General features: G+C 37.3%; 1 non-coding gene across 1 annotated transcript; it reads left to right on the forward strand.

Moving 5' to 3' along the window:
* The first annotated feature begins 24,115 nt into the window (after window positions 1-24,115).
* Window positions 24,116-24,222, forward strand: LOC127109942 (small nucleolar RNA R71). The gene has a single exon (XR_007797185.1). It is a non-coding gene; the product is annotated as a small nucleolar RNA R71 (small nucleolar RNA).
* Window positions 24,223-25,206: the final 984 nt, after the last annotated feature.

Here is a 25,206-nt window from a genome sequence, read left to right on the forward strand (position 1 = left end):
CCACACTCATAGCCAATCAATGGCTCATGAGTCTGGTGGATGTTTTGTTTTTGATTATGTATTGAGATTCCATAAGAAATTCCTATTGATTTTGCTTATTCGCAAACTTTGAATTTCAAAAATATCGAGGTTGAAGACGACACTATGGTTGTTGCCTCGCGCCAAATTCAAATTCAAACCAAGTCCTTGTCCTGCTGTGATTGGTCGTTGGGCGCACAAATCCTCTTTATGTGTTTTTTTATTATTTTATTACTTCGGTTCATTTGGTTGACACCACCGAGCTTGTGGCCCAGTGGGTGAGGGGGTTAAACCCCCCATGACCCCAATGTCAGGGGTTCAACCCCCAGCGTGTGCAAATCTCATTTTTTTTATACATTTTTCATGGTATTTATTTATTTTCCATATTTATTATTATTTTGATGTTATTTTTTAACCTTTCCATTTTTATTATTTTGCAAATATCTTGAACACAAACCCCCTTTACTTTTGCATCTAGAGTTTATTGGTGACTTATTTTATTTCATTTGAGTTGTTTTTTGTTGACTTTTGAGGTCTTGAATTTATGGACTAATGAAATCTATTTAAGTCATGATATGTTTGGATTAGGGTTGATTAAAACCTTCCATACTTCAAACCTACCATTGGATGATCATGTGTTCATCCATGCTACTTTGAAGCATGTATGGGTTGCCCCTACTTCAAATAACTTGGTCATTTGACTTGTGGAGGAAGTCTTATCTTGTTAGCTTGGATTTTTGCCATTTCACTTGGTTTATATTAACCGACTAACCCCTTTATACTCATTTGTTTATCATATTGACTTGTTAATCTAACCCTACTAACCTGATGTTATTGTTATTATCATTGTTATTATTCATTGTTATTTACTTTATGTTATTTACATTCAAGTAATGATCAACATCATTATCATTGTATGAACACTATCATGCATGTTTATTATATTGTCTTTACTTTATTGTCATCATACTCATTAAATAAACAAAAACATGATAAAATTATAAGACCAAAAACAATTCATGGCACTTAACCAACTTGAACTTAGACGATTCCATTTAGGACCTTTTCTTGGAGGCTTTTCCATTACTTTCTTGTGACACTTTATTTCAAACATTTGGGTTTCATTTGTAATTACACACATGTTGTAAGAATGGAATCATGGCATCACCTTAGGGGGACATGTTTGTAAAACCATTATCCTTTGTTTAGCATAGGTCACTCTTGCACACACGAGGATTTCTCTTGGGCTACCTTAAAATGAGCTCCTTTATTTTCTTGTTGGTTACTTTGCATTCATGTTGCATAAGACAAATTTCTTAATTTAATAAACAAACCCTTGATCCAACGTCAAGCGGCTTTTTTTGTAATAATAATAAAAAAAACTTAATAACTACGGTTAGCATTGTGCGCCACGAGCCTTAAGTGGTGGAGAATGAGTGAGACTGGAGCATTCCTACCTCACTCTGATCATTTTGGACGCAAGACACTTGGCTTGTTGTCTAGAATATTCACCTCCATCCCTAGACTTTAGTGCAATCTAATCACAAACTCTTTTCATAAACCCTTGTTTAAGGTAAAATCAACACAACCCATCAAACCTTATTTTTTGTTCCTTAGGGAATTCACCCCCAAAACCCTTTTCTCAAAGGTAAAATCAACCAAAACACAAACATTTTCTACTCCAAAATACGGAGCTCTGATTCCTCATCCCCGAATGAGTGATACGTAGGCACAAAGGCCACAATCCTTGGCGATCACCATAATAAAAAACCCAAAACCCCCTCTCTTTCACACACATTACTTTGAAATAAACAATAATGAGATAAATCCCCGCGTACGTAAACAACCCAAATGGTTCCCATGGAGTACCATGGACGTGAGGGGTGTTAATACCTTCCCCTTGCGTAATTGAATTCTGAACCCAAATCTCGGTTGCGAGACTGTTTCCTTATCCCTTTCTAGCGCTTCTAGTGCGCTTATCTTTTTCAATGGTTTTATCGACTATCTCCCCTCGCCTCTCCGATAGAGGCACACAAATAAAATTCGGTGTAAACTTTTTTGGATCTTTAGTTCAAAGAGAAAGTGCCCAGATTTTGTTACCCCGACGATGGTGACAGACGGTAAGCTTGTCCACATCTTCTTGCAAGATGGGGTCAGGTTCTAGAATTAAAGGTAATGATGAAGGATCAAATAGGAAAGTCATCTTAACTACTAGAGCTCGCTCTTTCACCCACATAAAGTAGGGTTCCTTGGCTAGGATGTTTTTTCCCTCACTCTTAGTCTATTATGACCATGCTTGTCCAAGCTCTCTTCACCATACTATTGACGATGGAAGGTACGAGGTCTCGGTCTTCGTGAGGACTCAACATAGCATACCCTAATTGTCTCTTAAGTAGAACATGGTTGTAGTTGATGCAACCACGTGTTCCTATTAGGGGGACATTTGGGAACCCTCTACATCTAGAAATGACATCCCATGTTTCCCATTCTCTCTTGTACCACATGATAGAACTAGTGGAGAAAGGAGAATCTTTGGGGCCATGAAAGATTGATATACGAAAAGGGTCCTCTTTGAGGCATATGAGTCATCATCCACAAATGTAAGAGGGGAGCACAAAAGAGAGAGGTTCCTCCTCTTTTCTCATGCTTCGTATGAAAGGTATGATAGAAACCTGCGAGAAAGAATGACACTAGATTGTTGGTTAGGAAAACTTCCACTGCCAAATGATCTACAAAATTGTCTATGTTCGGGAATAGAACAATTCCATCTATTAACAATTCTAAGGTTGCGCTACAGAATTCTGGCCTTTCTTCTTTGATCATATTCCAAGCATGGTGTTCTAGGAATTTCTTTGTAAGACCTTTGACGGTACCTTTGGGTCCCCAATTGGCCACTAACTCGTTTGTGTTGATAGCCAAGACTAAAGCTAGCTCGGACAAGGTAAATCCTTCTTCCAACATGGGGAATGGGTTGTATGCTTTGATTGGTCGATTGAGAAGCCTCTCAATTTCCTCCAAGGTTAAGGATAGTTGAAAATCTAGGAAAGTGAAACATCTTAGTGGGATGTTGTAGTACTGGGCTAGGGTTGTAAGCGCTTCATAGTCAATCTTTTTAGTTAGGAGGTCCAAGATGTTGCCATAATTGGTTCGGAAGTTATTATCTTTGAGGGATGTAATACTAGAGCCTAGAAGTAAAATGCATTTTTTTATCTTATAATTTTATCATGTTTTTGTTGTTTTTGATTGAATGATGAGAATGAGTAAATAACAATGCTAAATATGCATGAGGGATATATACAATGGTGATGATAATGAGTACTTGAAAGTAAATGACAAGGCAATATAGTTGACATAAAAGTAAAACACAAGATGATACACAAAGATCAACAATAACAAAGGTAAACAATATCAAGGTTAATGATATGTAGTTAGTGGTTTGTTAAATGTACAACGTAAACATTTGAGGATTATCTATCCATAGGTCAAAGGACTCCGTAATATGGCACATCAAGGGATAACTTATCATTGATGCAAAGTATTGAAGATGCAAGGGATACCTAACAATCGATTTGAAATAATGAAAGTTATATAACCCAATGTCCTTCTATCAATGATTTGACAAACGGAAGATTGTATCACTCAATGATCATAAGTTAACAGTTGAATAATATACAAGTCAAATGGTGAAGCATAAGAGTTAGAGGGTTACTAGTTAATGAAGCACAACAAGTCAAATGGATCAAACAAGTTAGAAGCACAAAAATGGCTTCATCTATGATTCAAATGAATTGAGTATGGTTAAATAGAGGTAACCTATTAATACCTAAAAGTATCATGAATGATCGATTGATCATTCATTGATAGATTTGAAGTATTTAAGGTTTTATCAACCCTAAATAACCAAGATCATGACCAAATAGATTTTATTAACCATCATCAATCAAGACATGAAAAGTCAACAGAATAAGTCAAAACAAAATAAACCAAGGGGGGAATAAAATAAAAGGGAGAAAAATAAGTCAAGTGTGTTTAGAAAATATTTTGATCAGAATTAATATAAGTGGTGAAAAAATAAAATAAATATGAAATAAAATAGTATAAAAAAAGAAAAAGAAAAAGAAAAAAAAGGATAAAATAACATGGAGGGAGCCCTGGGGGTTGAACCCCTGACCTTGGGTTCATGGGGTCAACCCCTATCCACTTGGCCAAGCGTCTTGTGGTGACTACTAAACACGCTCATCAAATAATATATTAAGTTTAAACAATGAATGAAATACGCACGCCCACCCACCAATCAGAATAGGACACGATATATTTTCTAATTTGAAAACACGCGCGAGGTAACCACTACTAAGTCGTCTTCAACCTCATACCACCAAAATTCAACTTCCAAAACTCGTGTTTTTTTAGGGAATTAACATGGGTTCAACATCCATACACCTAATCATTATCTTCTCCATATTCATGATCCATTAATTGGCTCTAAGTGTAGATTATTTATCAAGAACACAAAAATATAACTTGACCTAAAGATAAAATTAAATGGTGGATATATAGTAATCAAGGTTTAGATCATAACTTTAAGCATTAGTGAGGAATTTCGAGCAAGAGGGTAACTTGTTTGAGTGGAAAAGATTATAGCAACTACTTGGTCAGAATCAATCTTAGAGGGGGACTTCGATGTGTGTGAATAGCTCAGGGAGGGTGGTTGCAGATGGTTCTAGCATTTCAGAAAGTTTGAGGGAGATGGTGTGAAGGTTTCTGGGTGCTTAACTTGGATGAAATGACTTAAAACTCAGAAAGTGAAACTCTGTTTTTGATGAGGAAACTCAGTTTTGTAGTAGAGGTTTTCTGGCTTGAAAATCTTGGGATTATGATGGAATGCCTTCCCCTATTTGTAGGTAAGGTATTGGGATGTTTCAGAGGGAGAATGAAAGGAGTTTGCTCAAAAAAGGATGAAGGCTCGAAGATGACAAAAAATGAGACTTGTGGAGGAAGTGTTGTCTACTTCTGACCTGGTTTTTCCTCTCTACTCAATCTGTTTTCACTTTAGCATCAAATAGGAGGGGCAAATATGGTTCAATCAGAGCTGTGGTGGCTTTTGCTTTCTACTATTTTGGGGAAAAGTTAATTTTTCGACTTGACTTTGGTTTGATCTCATGGGAACTTGTTGCACCCAAGTTGACTTGAAAATGTGTATTGGAGTGTTTTGGAGTGTGTTTGGGATTAAAAGGAATCATAATAAACAAGTTTACTGGATTAATGCATCAAAATGTAAAAATTGCCTAAGTGCGGTCTCGTGTGTGCAACATGGCAAGTCACCAAATTTGAACTTAGGCCAAATAAAATTGGCTCATAAATTTTGCATGAAAAGTGTACCAACTGTTCTTTGCCATGTCCTTGATCATTTGCAAAAAGAACCAGGTCAAAAGGATTTGTGGTTTGGAAATGACAATGAGGTAAAGTGGAGGTCATGTGCATGATTCTAAGTCTGGCTAGGCATCTTGACCAACTTGGCCAATTCAAACATCGAGGTCCTTGATCAATTAATTAGGCATTTAACCTTGAAACAAAGTTGAAGAGACATTCTCAAAGAAGATCTTGAAAAGATTGAAAGGTGAAAAGGTTATGGGTTTTGGACCAAATGGTAGGTCAAACTAGCCAAAATGTAACAAACAACATGCCCTAGAAATTCCATTTTGAGATTTCTTGATATTTAAGGCACCATGATAGATGTTTTGAGCCCAAATGATCATATCTTGATGAAAAATTAAGCTTGGTGACTTGTGGGATGATTTTAGGTCAAGTCCATGGGTGAAACCAATGCATTGATTGTGATAAATCAAGGCCAAAACAAGGGCATTATTCCATGGTTGTGTAGCGGTAAATTCAATACCATCAAGCTATGGATAAGCTTAACGTCAATGAAACCAGATTCACCACCGCGCTTTTATTGTTTCCAAAGGAAAAGGTAAAAGTACGAACAAACCCCAAAGATAAGAAGTTTTCAAATCAAAACTAATAAAATGCCAGAGATTACAGGTAAGGGGGTTGGTTACACAGAGGGAAGGTGTTAGCACCCAAAGTGTCCTAGGTACTCATAGGGAGCCCTTTTTTATGTGTGCATGTGAGTTTGGTATAAAAGATGTTTGATAAAAAATAGAATGTAGGGGTGAGAAAAGAATTCATTGATTATATTTTTGTGTTTGAAAAGACCTTCGGACTTGTGCCTACGTACCAACATAAAAATGAGGGATCAAAACCTCGTAGTTCGTGGTAAAAATTTCAAAGTTGGTGAATTGTTTTTAACAAAAGGGTTTAAATGAAAAGGAACAAAGGGCCAAAAGTTGAATGGAGATGTTAGTTCTTTTTTTTTTGTCTTCTCTAAATGTTAAGTCAGTATGATTAAGTTTATTTACAAATTTGATTTAAGAAAAAGTTTGAAAATCCATTGGCATAAGGCCAAAGTTTCTATTTAAAATAAGGTCTAAGTTTGAAATCACAAGCAAATAAAGTTTTTGAAAAGGGGAAGAGATTTTGAAGTTTAAGAAGTGGGAGGAGATGAAGAGGCTATCTTAAGCACAAATTAAAAGTTAAGAGTTGAAAAGATCTGAACAATGGGATGCAATCCAACAGACAAGAATGTCATATAGAAAACCCATTTTCCCTTTGTACTTTGAATCAAGCAATAATCAAGGAGAAATTAGTAACATCCAGCCATTATGAAGATCAAGGCATCAAATAAAGATAGCCGCATGCAAGCAAGCAATTCCCATTACTAGCAGTCTTCTTTGTCTTCTCATGTACCAAATGAAACATTCCTTGATCAACTCAGAACAAAGCATCATACACAAGATCAAGATAACAATTAGCACCAAGACAAAGTAGCAGATAAATTTTCACAAAGTCCAAGGCTTGCATTAGATGAAGGCTTGGTTCACAATCACATGGTCTCAAAATGTTGGTATTGGCCAAGTCCTTTTTGGACAGGGAATGTTGCCTAATCCTAAGTCCAATAGTTCATATCAAGATCAAGAGCCCACCAAACATTTTTAAGTGTATTTGTTATTATTAGGTATTTTAAGATCCTAAGACCACAAACAAAACCAAAATGCACAAATAATATATACAATCACAAGATATGGCTCAAATGAGCAAAGTGAAAATGACATAAACATAAACAAGTTAAATGAAATGTAAAATGACAATGAATGATAAATGACTGAAATTTAAATTGCATAAAGTAAATGATTTGAAAGTAAAGCAATATTAACAAGAATTAGTCAAATGTTAGTCAAAAGTTAGTCAAGTATTAGTGATGATTTTTTTAATTGATTAAGTCATCTTTTGGAGAACACCCAACCATCCATTCACAAGTATAATTCCTTAAACCAAGAAATCTTCCATGAGAAGGGCTCCAACTTGGATAATTTAACAAGTATGCCACTAGCTTTCATGAGAGTAAAAAAGTTCAAGTCTCCACATAATACCATGAAGAATGGGAGACTTACAATCTCAATTACTAGAATGATATACCTTTAGGGTCAAATTTAGTTATATGTTAAGCAATCGTAATTGGACTTACGTAGAAGTCACAACTATCTAAGGTCGGGCAAAAAAAATTTAAGTGTTAATGCATGTTAGAGATTTGGCATGAAGAACCAAACTCCTAAAACATACCACACACTAAAAGAAAAGATCAAGATGGATAACCTTATCTCAGTCATACTTGTATTGGTTCATCTGACCCAAGGTCATTGATGAACCAATTAGCCTGAAGACATTAGAGATTTCATTGGTCAAATGAGGGAATGAGAAAGAATAGGAATGAAGATGAAGAGGGAGGGGGAGATAGAAACACAAATTGACCAAAGGAGGATTTTATCAAATATAAACCATTCATTCATTTTGGGAGATGAAATGTATATTTCATCAATCCCCTAAATCCAATGGTTTTGAGCCAACAAAAGTCAAATCAGCCTTGACCAAGGCCCAAACAAGTAGTCAAACATCACAAGACCATAAAAATAGCTCAACGTAATTTTTACACATTTAATCAATTAAAAATTAATTTAAAAATGACTTAAAATTTAATTTAATTTTCTCAAAATCTAAAATCTCTTCAAAACACCAAATAAATGGCCAAGAGATTTATCCTAGGTCAAACAAGGTTAAAGGACCTTAGACAAAAAAATTCATGATTTTTAAAAAGTCAGAAGTATTTTTAATCAATTAAAAATATGCAAAAAAACATTTAATTCCTGAAAAATATCAAAGTTAATCCAAAAAATAATTTTAATTCAAAATATGAAAGAGAAAAATATTTAACGATTTTGGGTGAGTCCCCTATTTTTTGGATTAAAAATGAAATTAATATGAATTAAACAAAATAAAAGGATTAAACATAAAATCAGAAATTAAAATAAAAGTAGAAAAAACAAGGGCCATCAGATCTCCCTCATTAATTGAAGTGGCAAATCTGATGGCCACACGCGCATGTTCCATGGTGGTCATCAGTCAAAGAGATGTATGCGTGGTAATCAAAAGCAATGGTCCAGATTATAACATCCAATCATGATTAGATGGCCAAGAGGTGTGCCAACACACCACTGGAGCTAGGGCTCTAGTCATTTTCTCCAGTGACCTCCACCGGACTGGTCCAACTTCATCTTAATGGAAAATGAAAAATAGGGACACTATTTCAAAGAGAAAATGCTCAGGATCTTGAATTTGGCCTCAATTTTCTCCAATTCCAAGTATATAAAAAGATACAGGGATTTGAATTTTGAGGATCATGAACTGAGTTGCTTCGATTTTATCCCAAAGCAACTCAATCTTGTTGTCTACATTTGTAGGACTTCAGCCAACCAAAAATTACAAAGAATGGTGAAGAATTGAGAGAGAATCGAAGAGATGAATATTCTGAAAAATCACCTTCGAGGGAGCTTGAAACTTTGTTGATCTTGCTTCCAATTGGCCTTTGCTTGACTTCAGAAGTTTGTAGGAGTTGAATTGGATCAAGGAAAGGCTTGGATTCTCGGAGTTTCAATCTCAAAACAGAAGGAGATTTGAAATTCGATTTTCAAATAAAAACCTTCAAGATTATCCTCTAACGGTTACGGTTTGGATTTCAGGTTCAAAGCTTGGGCAAGATGTCCTCAATTCTGAGCAATGAGGGTCTTATTTATAGGAAAGGCAATTGCTTTCTACACATTTTCAAAGTTGGCCAAAAATAGAAATTCAATTGCATGGTTGCATGGGCGTGTGATAGGCCCATGAAAGGATGCAATCAGGTTCAAAATTCCTCATGTGCAATGTTGAAAGCATGTCATGTGACCATGCAATGGTAATTGAAATGTGAATGTGAATTTCATCCATATGAACCCTTGAAGAGAAACCATGCGCAACTTCTCCAATTCTTGTCCAAATGAGATGATCTTGGACTTTTCGTAAAGGTGAGATCAAGGGGAACAACCTTCATGTTGAACACTTTTCCAGTAGAAGCTTGGATCATGATGAATTTTTAGGTGGAAGTTTGGAAAATTAAATATATTTGAAACTTTTCTATGTACCAAGCCAAATGTTCACTTCTTCCATCTTGAATATCGTTTTCTATGGGCTTCAAATAGAAAATGTTCCTTCATCAAAGTTGTAGTGCTTTCAAACCTCTTCAATTTGTGACAACTTTGACCTCATTTGGATTTGGCATAAAGGAGTTATGCATTTTAGAAGTTGAGGAAAATCACTTGTTCAATGGTAATGGCCCAAAATGACCTATAATTTTTCCTCTTGAATTTGATCATGAGACTTGAATGGCTTTCATCTCATAAAAATTGAGCAAGTTATGGTCCTTAGAAGTTGACCTCCTAACTGGGGTTCAGACATTCCAAGCAAAACTAGCTCTTGACTTCAACATTAATTTTGTTTGGAATGCCCTAAAGAGTAACTTTGCTCTTGTGATCATTTTCATATCATAAAAATTGTAGGAGATAGGGTCTAGGGAACCCAGTTTTGATTAGTTGACTTTCTCTGGTCAACCACCATGAACCAACTTGCAAACTTAAAGTTCTTATGGTATCTTGGACTCATGGAGGATCATATATGCATAATATGATGTAATATGAAGTATCCCTTGAAATATTTGATCAAATGATGAAGAAACTTGTTGAGGAAGTCACACAAGATACCTAGATGAATTAGGGTTTCCAATGCAAACAAGCTTTAAATTCTTGATGAATTCTTGATCAAAAATGAAAAATAAGGAAGATGGGGATCCATATATGATGCTTAGAACCATTGTGAACCTTTCCTTGATTTATTTTCTTGTATTGAGGGTCTCAAACCCTAGATGTGAGCTTGATAGGGCACATATGGATGCACACACTACCTACAAAAGAAGTAAACTATACATTGACATATTTTTGGTATTTTGGTTAGTAAATCTTTAAAAACAAAGTATGATACAATCAAATGTGCTTGGTGATATCTCCCAATGCAAACCCAATGAATGAGGGATAAGGAGGATGATAAGGTTTGATCCTAATGCTAATGCATATTATGAGATAACATGAGGGATCTTAGGGTCAAAATTGGGGTCTTACAGCTGCTCCTATTTAAGGACATTCTGACTGAGGATGTGAAGGTTAAAATATTCGTATCAACTCAGCAAAATGGACTTAAATAACAACATATAGAAACAAATTTTGGTCCCTAAGAGGCCTCATGATGCATATGATATGAATGTTAAAATAATCTTTGTGGGGAATATGTTTCCGCAAAGGAAAGAATCCGGAGAGACTGATAGTCCACAAGAGCATACTGCATTCCATAAGGAAAACTCTTTGGGGGAGACAGAGACTCTGGGGGATAAAAGCTATGTGTAGGCCAGGCTACGACTTAAAAGCTATGTGTAGGACAAAGTCTCTGGGGAATTTCCATGAAAATAAATAAATGGAAGGACCCGGTTGGGGATAAGGTAAATCTGTAGGGAAAACGGGTAGATCAGAACAAAGTTGAAATACCTGAAACAAACTCAATTGGGGAAGAATGATCTTCAACACAGGAGTAAAAGGAAATGTATTATCTACTACCGCTTACTGGGTAGAAAGATAATACACTCTGACGGAGGGACATTTGTTATCGGTTAGGGTAAACATATCAAGGATGACTCGCTGAGAAAAAGAGGTGCATTCGTTACCAGTTACTGGGTAAGAATAACCTATGGGAAAGAATGATCAAATAGGATTTACAACTACCGGTTACTGGGTAGAAGACCAAAGAGATAATATTTGTCACTGGTTAAAGTGAACATATCAAGGATAAACTCAAAGGAAGAATATCTGTCATCGATTAAGATGAACATATCAAGGATAGACTGCTGGGGAAAATAGGAGTTATATCTATCACCTACTGGATAGAATACCAAAGAGAGAATATTTGTCACCAGTTAGGATGAACATATCAAGGATAGGTTCATAGGGGAAAGTAGGATTTAAAACTACCGGTTACTGGATAGAACACCAAAGAGAGAATATTCGTCTCTAGTTAAATTGAAAATATCAAGGATAAACTCAAAGGAAGAATATCAGTCATCGGTTAAGATGAACATATCAAGGATAAACTCTTTGAGGAATAAAAGTAGGGATTACAACTACCTTTTTACTGGGTAGAAAACCACAAAGGAAGAATATCAGTCACCAGTTAAGATGATCATATCAAGGATAGACTTCCTGGGGAAATATGAAAACGAATCCGCTGGGGACAACAAAGGAAGTATACTATTTTTACCGGGTATTGGGTAAAAGTAAAGTACTCAAAAATTTAGAAGAATATTACCAATTACTGGGTAATAGACTCTCAAGGGACCAAAAATATCTATCTAGGTAGTTACTAGAAGGAAACTGTCAAACAAAGACTCAACCCAATGACGATATAGCTCAAGGGGAGTGATTCCATCCAGATAATTAACTGGGGAGGAAACTAAAATGATGATCATCCACGAGGAAATAACTCAGTGGGGAATGAGAAAGGTTAAACTCTTTCTGCCTAAAGGGGGCTGACACTCTATAATTGAAGGAGGACAGACACGCCAAACCTGCATGGGGAAATGATATCACCGTAGTAGGGGATCAGAATAAGGGAATCAAAATGCAACAAAAAATGCATAATGAAATATCTGATGTTGTGTTTTATGTATGAATATGTATTTATATGATTATAATTATGCTGACAAAAGAACACCAAGGATACAAATATCACAGATTTGAATCATCGCTGCAACACTCGGCTAATCTCAACAAGATGGAAACACCAACTGGAAAAAATGTTGGGGATGAACATATCATGTAGCTCTGAATAACTCAACCCTGGCTTGGGAAAGATAAGAGATCTGCTGAGGATCCAAATTCTTAATTATATGGGGAATTTTAGGTCAACACCATATCCAAATGGGAGACAACCCTGCAGGGGACCAAAATACCGCTCAATATCCAAAACTGCCGAGAATGAGGGATCTTCGATATCTGAAGATGAACTTCTCCGGGGAATACAAGAGATAAAACTCTGCATGGGGATCTAAGCAAAATACTGAGGATGATATGACCAAGATCGTTGCATCCCTTAAAAATCATCAAATTCCCTTAGGAAATTGCGAAATAAACCAATTCCAAGGAAAAGATAACTAGATCTGATGAACATCTAAAGTCATGCAACACAAATATGCGAATGAAAACCAAATAAAGATTTCGGACCTTCGAAGTCACAACCTGGAGGATATTAAAAGGGGTACCGCAATTATGGGATAGGGACTAATCATCAACTCTACTAGGGATGTGAACCTATAACTCGGTTGGGGATACGTGATGAACTATTGGGGAAACATTACTAAACCAACTGCTTGGGGAAGACCAATAAGGCTTTGCACTTCCAGACTTACCTGTTCTCAGTCTGTTGTTGATATTGATAATTCTTAAAGTAATTGTTTTTATTTTTAAGAAAAATAATTTTTATTCATTAACTTATTTCAAAATTATCATCATAAAAGTTCAATTTTATTTAGCAGAAAAAAATAAGAGTATAAACAATTGGATAAAAAAGTTCAACTTTATTTAATAGAATGGTAGTCTGTAAATGACAAGACTCCATAGATCTTTACAAAAGTTGAAAATGATAATTTACATATGATCGCAACTTAGTAAGTCTATGTGAATCGTGACTGCAAGTGCACAATCCTATCGCGTAGTTTTAAAGATTATTGAACCCACAAAGACTAATAAACGAACGTATCATGGTCTAATACTGCTATGTAAATCTAAGGTTGATGATTGTTCTATGATTGGAGGGATGAAGAGAAATAACTATAACGTAAATAGAAATAAGATATGGGGTATGGGGGATATCGGTATATAATACATCAAACTTCGAGGATTCGATACATAGTTGGCGTAATCTTATTTGTTAAAATATTCTTCAGTAGAAATTATTTATAGAAAGAACTTAGTCTCACACTCTCGTTTTTATTGACTCTGACCATACTCCTAAACCAGAATGCTTTGCTCTCGTGGCCTCATTTTGAATTTAAAAGTAATTTTTGAATACAAATAAAGTCGAATTAATCCTAAAGCGTTGTCGCTGTGTTTAGGATTAATGACTAGTTTCAGCTATCTGGTTAAAATCTCAAACTCTCGTTCTTGTTGACAGTAACCTTAGTTTGTTTTGTACTCTCGTACGAAAAACAGTTTGATTAAAATAAGAAACTAAAACCAGAAAAATAAGTTTTATAAAAACTAACACCAATTATTTACTAAATCCCGTCATTTCGACGGTCTTTAAATACTGATACCTAAGGGTTTAGCCGGACATAGATCCGATAACATACATGGTATTCGGGAAATTAAACATACAATAAGGCATAAATAAATAAAACAGTAATCAAAATAAAACCTGGATTGGAATTTAAGAACTGGAACTGAATCTTGAATCTTCGATTAAAATAATTCCGGCAAGCTTTGGCAATGAATAATCCTTACAATTGAATCCCAAATGCGTAAAAAATAATAAACCGTAATAGTCCCCGATGTGGAGAAACTATCACTTTTACAATGGTAAGAAACTGCCTAGAAAACTAAAAGAAAAATAGTGTTGAATAAAAATTAAGCGTAATTTGAAAACTAGAAGAAGAGAGTGTTCTTCGTGCGAGTCTGGGAGGTCTTTTATATATGTTTTCCATATTCCTCATTTGTAACAAAGTAGTGGCAATCGTGGCTAAAAAAGTGGAGGAAGTGTAGAAATACTAGGTTGTGGCGGTTGCCACAACCCTAGCTTCATGATGAGTGGCGAGTGCCACCTTTGTAGCAACAAACTTCCACTTATCAAGGGTTAGTGGCGGGCGCCACCTTCCTCATGGGTCAATGTGGCGCGTGCCACACTCCTTGGATAATGGGTACCACAAGCCCATTTGCTTTGGTGGCCCGTTATCCCTTTGAAAACCTCATTTTCTTCTCTTTTTCTTCCTCTTTCTTTCCTTTTTGCTATTTTCCATTTTGCTTGCGGTAAACCTTTTAATCAATAAATACCTGCAATAAACATAAAATACTGCATAATAATAAGTGTTAATCGAGTAAAAAGCAATGCATATGGAGCCAAAAATACGATACGTTTTCGCGTTATCAAACTCCTCCATACTTAAACCTTTGCTTGTCCTCAAGCAAATGCCGTGTACATGAATAAAAAGTTTTGTAAAATACTTGCAGCATATATTATCAAGACTCGTAGAAAACACAGTTGCATTCAGATACTCATTCTAGTCTATAAACTTTACTTTGGTTCAAAATTGTATTAACAGGTACTCACTTCCACACTAAGGGTATCGTTAGAACACACAGTCGGAATGTTGCAACCATAAGTCTCCCTCCTATACAAACCAATCTGAATCATGTTGTCATGTCTAAGCCTAGCTTACTAAACCTTCTTTTTATCCTTTTTCATTCTGGCGCAATCACATTAAGCCTGTTATCTTTTCACATTCATAGCAAGATAGTCTGTTAGTGACTATGATCTCATCATTATTTATATCTTTCTTTTTCGCACTTTGGCTCAAATAACAATTGAAGATGGTTATACTGTTGGGCTAAATGACCGAGTGAGGGTCACCCAACTTAGAAGGAACAACATTTTTCATACATTTCGTAATCTTTTCTTCTTTTAAGCCTGAAATCATACACTTATTTGCATCGACTTCTTGCGTAGTGTGTGCTTAGGATGGTGTTGACTGCTAGATAAACTACTTAAGGAAATATTAAAGGATAGCATTTAAGGCTATGGCAAGACAAGTACTTAAATCGATCTTATACTTGGGAGATTTAAGGTGTTAAAATGATACCGATCTTATAAAATTTTTCCAAATCTCTACAATTCAACCTCAGCTTGATTTATAGTTTAGAATTTTCAAAAGATGCACTATATCTCTAAGTCTAGATTTTTGCAAAAAATTTGTATGGCTTAAGTGAATAGGAGAATTAGTAAATAACGGAAACCATGCATAAAGACTCGACAACACATTGATATTTAACTCGACTGACACTTTAACAAAAATTGAAATAACCAAAAAATATAAAATAACAATAATTTAAATCTAACTAGAAAGCGGTAAATAAAAAGCAATAAAGCTTCCTCCCCCATACTTAAATCTTGCATTGTCCCCAATGCAACGACATAAGATAGGAAAGAAAGGTAGAAACTGGTTATTCTGCTGACGCCTTCTGCCACGTGTACATGGACGTCCACCGTTTCCTGGCTGGTGAGATGGCGTATAGTTCTGGAGATCTTCCACACGCATTCTCAATGTTGCCATTTCATCGATCAAGCCGGACATGTTCTGTTCGGTTTTGAAAGCGTAATCGTGCTGATCATGCTGCATTTGGCGAAGGATTTGCATCATATCAGTTTGTTGAGCTCCCATGGTTTGGATCTGTACGTCTCACTGAGCGTCTAATTCTCTACGCCGCAGCAGTTCAGTATAGATCTCATCAAGAGTGGTTGGTGCCACATTTCTTCTTGGTCTTTGATTGTAAGATGTACCTATAGCATTTTCAAATGAAGTGTGTGTGGTGTATGGGTCAGTAGCGAGAGCAGTTTTCTCCGGAATGGGATCCTCATTGGTGTTCCCGCTAGCAACTACATTCTCAGGAATATGCACGGGGACTTGGTTAGGCACCGAATCATTAGTATAACAATAATTACCCGGGTTGCGCACATCTGTGCGATTTGGATTTGGGAGGACAAAATCTTGTAACACATTATTAGCAATTATTAAATTAAATTTACCGTCATTCCTTCATTTTACTAGTTTCATGCTCCTTGCCATGTCAATGTCAATGGCATGATGCGGGAGCGGGGTTAGCCTGGAGAACTTTTCTTCGAGTCCTAGGACTTTAGATATGAAGGTTATTAAACCTCCAAAAATAATCGGGCCACGCTTCGCATTGACAATGGCCTGCATGTGAGATAGCATAAACGGGACAATATTCAACTTTTGCGGCAAAACTGTGGCAAACAAATAAAAGAGTTATTTTTCATTCACCTTGTTAGAATTTGCTCGGCTAAAAATGGTGCACGCCAATATTTGGCAGAAATATCGAATAGTCGGGTTTTAAATTAGAGTGGCTCTGTTTCCCTCAAAAATATGGGTGACTGTACCGATTATTACCCTCCAAAATGGTTGGAAGGCGCGTTTCCAACCCTCAGTATCTAGGACCTCACTTATTACACCATCCCCATGGGGAAAATGTAGCAGGTCCTCAAGTTGGGGAAATGTAAGGGCATATTCGACGTTAAATAAACGAAACTGGACATTCCCACTAGAGCAGTTTGTGTTGGGTGTGGGACTAAAAATTAATGAGCTCAGGAATTCTAATGTTAGTTGAGCATAGACAGGGTCCTTGAGAGATAGAAAATAATTTAAATTTAACATATCTAGCATATAGTTAACACTATCTTGAATTCCTAAGGAAAATAAACAGTGTTCATTGGCGTATCTTGTTGATTCGATCTTTCTGGCGCTTAGAGACGTGTATGTCTCCTCTTGTAATTCGCCCGACTCGCCGTTTCTGAACACTATTTCGTATTCCCTCATCTGTGCCATAATGTATTTCACACTCCTTGTGTAATAGTGAGAATAGAGCAAGAGAGGAGAGAAATATGTAAATGAGATGGTGTGATTTTTTGAGGTAGTGTTGGTGGTTTATATAGAGGTGATGATCGTTGGAAAATTAATTGGTAAATAAATTGCATTTACGGTTTTTTATGTCTTGGTCAAAGACTGGTTGAAAGTGGTTGAATGGCATTAAGGCAATGTCTTGCATGCAAGGGACAACACCATAAAAGAGATATGAATGGTCAAAATACAGAGCCTGTACGTGCAGGCTTGTGTAGTGGCTTGCGCCACTTTTGGTGTTGGTGGCGGGCGCCACAACCCTCACATGGCTGCCACAACTGTGTGTGGCAGGCGCCACATGCAGTGTGGTTTCCCATGTGTGTGTGCCTTTCTTTTGCTTTGACCATAGAATTTCAATGGAATTTAGTTTACCAATAATATGTAGTGTATGGGAATAGTAAACATGATATAGTAGAATGGAATTTAATCGCAAAATTGCGGAACAAAAGAATCGAGTAGACGGGAAAAATGAAATAATTTGTCTACTGGAATAAAAAGAAATGAAATAATTAAATAAATCCCAATGTGTAACAGCAAATAACGAAAAAATTCCATATAAAAAAATGAAATAAAATGAAAGTTAGTAAATCGGTAATAATATAATAAATTAGCCATTACGACGACTGCTGGTAGGAGGAGCGAACGAGTAAAAGTGCTGGTAAATGTGATCCAGCTTCTCTGTCACTACATACATAAAGTCGTGGAATTCCACGGAGGGTGCTCAACTCCCCTTTCATATTGGCGACGTCTGTCTGAACAGCTTCGATGGCAGCAGCATGATCGGTGAGAGGTGCAGCAGGTATAACTGGGGCATGTGATTCACCATCAGAAAGATAATTGTCATAGTGATCATAGATTTGGGGTGTCTCTGGTAGAGAGGGTGGTGCATCTGGTGGTCCATCCTAATCATAGAGCCAGTTGTTCCTATCATGTACACTCATCCTAGGGTCTGACAGAGTAAACAGGTGTACTACTTCACGGTTGATTAGAAGTTCAAACACATCTGGACCTAGGTTCCTAAAGATATCGGTGTTGAAGCAAAAGTCAATATTCATTGGTCGTATTCCACCTAAAGGGGTGAGCCTGATAAGTGATTGTCTCAGTCCGATGGCATTTGTTATGATGGTCACTAAGCCTCCGACTAAAATTGGTTCATAGTCCTCTTGTGCCATACGGTACAGATTAGCTATCATAAACATAGCAGCGTTAACAGGTCGGGCATGTGATGCGCAGTACATTATGAAGAGTTCGTCTTTGGACACAAAGGTTCTGTTCTGTTCCTTTCCAAACAAGGTGTGAGCTAGGATCTTATGGAAGTAACGAATCGCAGGGTTATGGATGTTCTTTGAATGCATAAGGTCTGGCTCGGGATGGTCGTTTCCTGTGATGCTACCCCAGAAGAGATTTAATTGATGGTCTAGTAGCCTGTCTTCCTGGGTAATGGTAAAGGTATCAGGGCCATTAGGGCATCCTAGGAGTTCAGCCATTTCTCTGTGGGTGTAGCGGTAATCCATATCAAACAACCTAAAGGTGATTAGGCCTTTGTTAAGTCCAATACCATGGTTTGGCATATGCACTAGGGAGCTTAGGAATTCTAAAGTCAACCTACTGTAGGAACTAAATTTTCTCTTGATAGCAAAGGTGTCCCAGCCTAGTTGGTTAATTAGGAATGTAACACTGTCTCTTATACCTAACTTGGTCATGGAGCGTCCATCTGGATACAAGGTTACTGTCATTTCTCTCTAAGCTAGAGCCTCAAAACGTCTCCTTTGAGCTCTTCCTCTGAAGACTATATCCATGTAATCTACTTGTTGCATTGTGATAGTTAGTATCTAGATAAAATCAAGTAGATAATAACATTAAGTTAGTAATGGTCAATAATATAGAAATGTATCGATTAACTTTATGAGAAATAAATAAAGAAGAAAATAACGAAATGAAAATTAAGCAATAGTAATAATTATAAATTTGGTTAATCAAATTAAATAGTTAAAGACAGAATGTGGGTTGTCTCCCACCAAGCGCTTTGTTTATTGTCGTAAGCTCGACAGCAATAGGATAGGCGCTATTCTTTTGAATGAGCGCAAGGCTCTGCAAGCTTAAGATTTGCAATGAAATCATTGTTATCAATGTTGTGGTAATGTTTCAAACGTTGGCCGTTTACTATGAATGGTTCGCTTGTTTTTCCTTTTATCTCTATTGCTCCATTCGGAAAGATATTGGTAATTTCGAAGGGACCGGACCATCTAGAACAAAGTTTTTCGGGAAAGAGTCTGAGGCGGGAGTTAAACAGGAGTACTTTGTCGCCTTGGTTAAACTTTTTCCTTAATATACGATTGTCGTGCCATTTTTTTGTTCTTTCCTTATAGATTTGGGCATTCTCATACGCATCTAGCCTAAGTTCCTCTAGTTCGTGGATATCTAATATTCTTTTTTTGCCTGCGGTAGTATAATTGAGATTAAGGGTCTTAGTGGCCCAATATGCTTTATGTTCAAATTCTACCGGTAGATGACATGATTTTCCATAAACTAGCTTGAAAGGTATGGTTCCTATTGTGGTCTTATAAGCTGTCTTATATGCCCACATGGCTTCTGGTAATTTTGAGGACCAATCTTTCCTAGAGGTGGCAACTGTCTTTTCTAAGATTTGTTTAATTTCTCGGTTTGAGACTTCTACTAGCCCACTCGTCTGTGGGTGATAGGGTGTTGCTACGCGGTGCCGGACTCCATATTTAAGTAATATCTTTTCAAAAATATTTGAAATAAAATGGGAGCCCCCATCACTGATGACAAGTCTCGGCACTCCAAATCTAGAGAAGATTATTCGCTTAAAGAGTCTAATTACCACTCGTGTGTCGTTTGTTGGAGAGGCTATGGCCTCAATCCATTTTGATACGTAATCGACCATAACAAGGATATACTTGTTACCAAAAGAAGATGGGAAAGGTCCCATAAAGTCGATTCCCCAAACATCGAAGACTTCTACTTCCAAAATGCCTTTAAGCGGCATTTCGTCGCGTCTAGATATGTTGCAAGTGCATTGACATCGGTCGTAATTTGTGATCGCGATGTGGACATCTTTCCACATAGTGGGCTAAAAGAGGTCGGCTTGCAAGATCTTATCGCAAGTCTTCGAGGTGCTTGCATGTCCTCCATAAGGAGAAGAATGACAATGGGAAATTACGTTTTCTACCTCATCTTCTGGGACACATCAACGGAAAATGCCGTCGGCACCTCTCTTAAAAAGTAGATGCTCATCCCAATAGTAGTGTTTAAGATCGTGGAAGAATTTTTTCTTTTGTTGGTAGGTCAAGTCTGGCGGAAGCACCCTAGCTGCTAAGTAGTTAACGAAGTCAGCGTACCATGGTAGTGTGGTTTGGGTGTAAATTGCTTCCACTAATTAGTTTGTTTTGGTATCCTTATGGGTTAACGCATCTTTAGCTGTATTGCTTTCTAATTAGGCTATGAGTCTTTCGTACAGAAAATCATCATTTATAGGCACTTGTTCAGGTTCTATACCTTCCATTCTTGACAAGTGATCGGCCACAACATTTTTCGTGCCCCTTTTATCCTTGATTTCTAGGTCAAACTCTTGTAATAGTAAGATCCGCCTTAGGAGTCTTGGTTTGGCGTCTTTTTTGTTTAACAGGTATCTAATTGCAGCATGATCGGTATAAATAGTTATCTTTGCTCCTACTAGGTAGGAACGAAATTTATCCAGAGCGAACACTACGGCTAAAAGTTCCTTTTCTATGGTGGCATAGTTCATCTATGCAGGGTCTAGGGTTCTACTTGCATAGTATATTGCATGAAGTTTCTTGACCCTTCTTTGTCCTAAGACTGTGCCTACAGCATAGTCACTAGCATCACACATGATTTCAAAAGGTAATCTCCAATCGGGTGGTTGCATGATAGGTGCGGTAATAAGAGCTATTTTCAGTTGTTCAAACGCCGCTAGGCATTTGTCATCAAAGATGAATTCGGTGTCTTTCATCAATAAGCCAATCAGTGGTTTGTTGATTTTTGAGAAATCTTTGATGAATCGCCGGTAGAATTCGGCGTGTCCTAAGAAGCTTCGTATTTCTCTTACGGTTTTCGGAGGCTGGAGGTTTTCTATAACTTCTATTTTGGCCTTGTCGACTTCAATCCCCTTGTTGGAGACTATGTGTCCGAGCACGATTCCTTGTCGGACCACGAAATGGCATTTTTTCCAGTTTAGCACTAGGTTCACTTTTACGCATCCTTTTAGTACCATTTTAAGATTCGATAAGCAGCCTTCAAAGCTCTGTCCGCTTACAGAGAAATCGTCCATGAAGACTTCCATGATGTCATCTATGAAATCAGCGAAAATTGACATCATGCATCTTTGGAATGTTGCGGGAGCGTAACACAGTCTGAATGGCATTCGTCGGTAGGCGAATGTACCATAGGGGCATGTGAAGGTCGTTTTCTCTTGGTCGTCGGGATGAATAGGAATTTGGAAGAATCCAGAATAACCGTCTAGGTAGTAGAAGTGAGAATGCTTAGCCAATCTTTCAAGCATTTGATCAATAAACGGTAAAGGAAAATGATCCTTCCAAGTGGCTTTGTTTAATTTTCTATAGTCAATACACATTCTACTTCCAGTAACTACTCTTTGTGTTATAGATTCTCCTTTTTCATTGTTAACAACTGTGATGCCTCCCTTCTTTGGTACGACATGTACTGGGCTGACCCATTGACTATCGGATATTGGGTAGGTAATACTTTCTTCTAACAACTTTCGTACTTCTTTCTTTACTACATCACTCATAATGGGATTGATCCTTTTTTGATATTCCCTAGAGGTCTTACTGTTTTCCTCTAGCATTATACGATGCATGCATATGGAAGGGTTTATTCCTTTTAGATCTGAGATATTGTAGCCTAAAGCAGTTGGGTATTTTATTAAAATGTGTAGAAGCTTTTCGGTCTCTATCTGCCCTAAGTCTGCATTTACTATTACAGGTCGCTCAAGTTCAGTGTCTAGGAATTCGTACCTTAGATTTTTGGGTAATGTCTTAAGGTCTAGGGATGGTTTGTTTGGGCAAGGCATATGATTGGGTGTTAGTGCTATGCATTCTCTTAGACTGTCATCTTGGTATTCCTTACCTAAATTTTCATCTTCAAAAGTAGGAGGCCTTGGAATTTTCAATATTTCAGAGTATGATGTTTATTCATTCTCCATATATCTTATGGATTCGTCGATGACATCTAGTAGACAACAGGTGTTGTCTATAGCTTGTGCCTTTAAGAATTGCGTCAAAATGAATTCGACCTTTCCCTCACCAACTTCAAAGGTTAGCTTGCCTTTCTTAACATCTATGATAGCTCCGGCTGGGTCTAGGAATGGTCTTCCTAATATGATAGGGATGTTGGATTCCTCTTTTATATCCATGATTATAAAATCAGTAGGAATATAGAGTTGTCCTATGCGCACCGGAATGTTTTCTAGCATACCTACGAGAAATTTAACAGATCGGTCTGCCAGTTGTACGAACATCCTCGTAAGTCTTAGTTCTCCCATTTTAAGCATTTTGCATATGGACAAGGGCATTAAACTAATAATGGCTCCTAAGTCGCATAAAGCTTTGTCGATGACAAACTTTTCGAATACACAGGGTATGGAGAAACTACCTGGGTATTTCAGCTTAGGAGGCATACTGTTTTGTATTATGGCGCTACACTCAGCAGTAAGTGTAACAGTTTTGTTATCCTCTATCTTCTTCTTGTTAGATAAGATTTCTTTGAGAAACTTAGGATATGAGGGCATTTGAGTTATGGCTTCTGTAAAGGGTATTGTGATATTCAATTGTTTTAGAAGCTCTACAAATTTTTTAAATTGCCCTACACTTTTAGATTTAACAATTCTTTCACGATAAGGGATATAGGGTTTATACGGTGGTGGAGGCACATAAGGTTCTTCTTTCTCTACGGCCTCTTCGTTTTTATCTTCCTCTTGTTCGTCTTCCTTCTCAGTTACCTTACCTGGGTCTTGATGCATGGATGGGTCTAGGGTCGGTCAGTCCGTCTAGTTTTGTCCCACTTCGTAGTATAATAGCATTTGCATGACCTTTCGGGTTTGGTTGCGGTTGTCCAGGAAATGTGCCTGCAGGAGCAGCGGTAGGTGCTTGTTGTTGAGCCACTTGTGAGATTTATGTTTCCAACATTTTGTTATGGGTGGCTAATGCGTCTACCTTGTTTGCTAACTGCTTGATTTGCTCACTAGTGTGTATGTTTTGATTTAAGAAATCTTTATTTGTTTGGGCTTGAGTAGATATAAAGTTTTCCATCGTTATTTCTAAATTTTATTTCCTAGGAGCATTTTGAGTGTTTGTGGCAGCTTTTTGATATCCTGGTGGTACAGCAGGTGCTTGGTTAGGTGCATACAATGTATTATTATTTTTGTACGAGAAGTTAGGATGGTTATTCCAACCTAGGTTATAGGTATTTGAGTAAGGGTTTCCTTAAGCATATTTCACCTGGTCTGTGGAGGTTCCTGTCAAGAGTTGACATTCTGGGACAGTATGCCCTTGAACTCCGCATATCTCGCAGTTTGGTGCTACGGTAGCCACGGTGGCTGCTGGTGTTATGGTCAAGCAGTCTATCTTCTGGGTTAGGGCATCTACCTTGGCGTTGACATGGTCAAGACTGCTTAATTCGTACATGTCGCCCTTCGGTTGAGGTTTCTCTATAGAGGTTCTTTCGCTTCCCTATTGGTAATGATTCTGGGCCATACTTTCAATGAGTTGATAGGCCTCGTTGTATGGTTTTTCCATCAGTGCGCCACCTGCGGCGGCGTCTATTGTCAATCTTGTATTGTACAAGAGAGCATTATAAAAGGTGTGAATGATTAGACATTCTTCTAGACCGTGATGTGGGCATAGCCTCATCGTGTCTTTGTATCTCTCCCAAGCTTCAAAAAGTGATTCATTATCCTTTTGTTTAAACCCGTTTATTTGGGCTCTTAGCATTGCCATCTTACTAGGTGGGAAATATTGGGCTAAGAAGACTTTCTTCAACTCGTTCCACTTAGTGATAGAGTTGGATGGTAGAGACTGGAGCCAAGCTCTAGCTCTATCTCTTAATGAAAATGGGAAAAGACGGAGTCTTATAGCTTCTGAGCTGACACTATTCGCTTTCACCATGTTTGTGTATTGCAAAAATACTGACAAGTGTAGGTTCGGGTCCTCCGTGGGACTACCTGAAAACTGGTTTTGTTGTACGACTGACAATAGTGAGGGTTTTAGCTCAAAATTTTAGCTTCAATCGCAGGGGCAGCGATGTTGTTATGAGGTTCATCCTGTGAAGGGATTGCATATTACTTAAGAGGACGGTTTTGCACTGGTTCGGCCATCTCTAGTTAAACAACTGATTCAGAAGTAGGAATGTTAAGGTCAGGAAGATTTAGCTTGATACGATGTTCCGGTATCAAGTCTCGTATCCGACGTTCTAATCTAAGATAACGCTCGAGTTCGTTGAATTGTAGCTTTAATTTCTCGCCTTGAGAGCCAGTACTTGGCATACACTCGACATATGTAGAAAGGGAAAAAGAATTGTTTGCCTTAGTCTATACTGGGTAACACTAGAGTTACGATATCGACTAAATTAGTCCTCGGAAACGGCGCCAAAAACTTTAACGCGACTTAGTAAGTCTATCTGAATCATGACTGCAAGTGCACAGTCCTATCCCGTAGTTTTAAAGATTATCAAACCCACAAGGACTAATAATTGATGTATCATGGTCTAATGTTGCTATGTAAATCTAAGGCTGATGATTGTTCTATGATTGGAGGTATGAAGAGAAATAACTATAACGTAAATATAAATAAGATATGGGGTATAAGGGATATCGGTATGTAATACATCAAACTTCGGAAATTCGATAGATAGTTTGAGTAATCTTATTAGCTAAAATATTCTTCAGTAGAAATTATTTATAGAAAGGACTTAGTCTC

The sequence above is a fragment of the Lathyrus oleraceus genome, chromosome 7 (genome assembly GCF_024323335.1).
Source record: "Lathyrus oleraceus cultivar Zhongwan6 chromosome 7, CAAS_Psat_ZW6_1.0, whole genome shotgun sequence".
Classification (NCBI taxonomy): domain Eukaryota; kingdom Viridiplantae; phylum Streptophyta; class Magnoliopsida; order Fabales; family Fabaceae; genus Lathyrus; species Lathyrus oleraceus.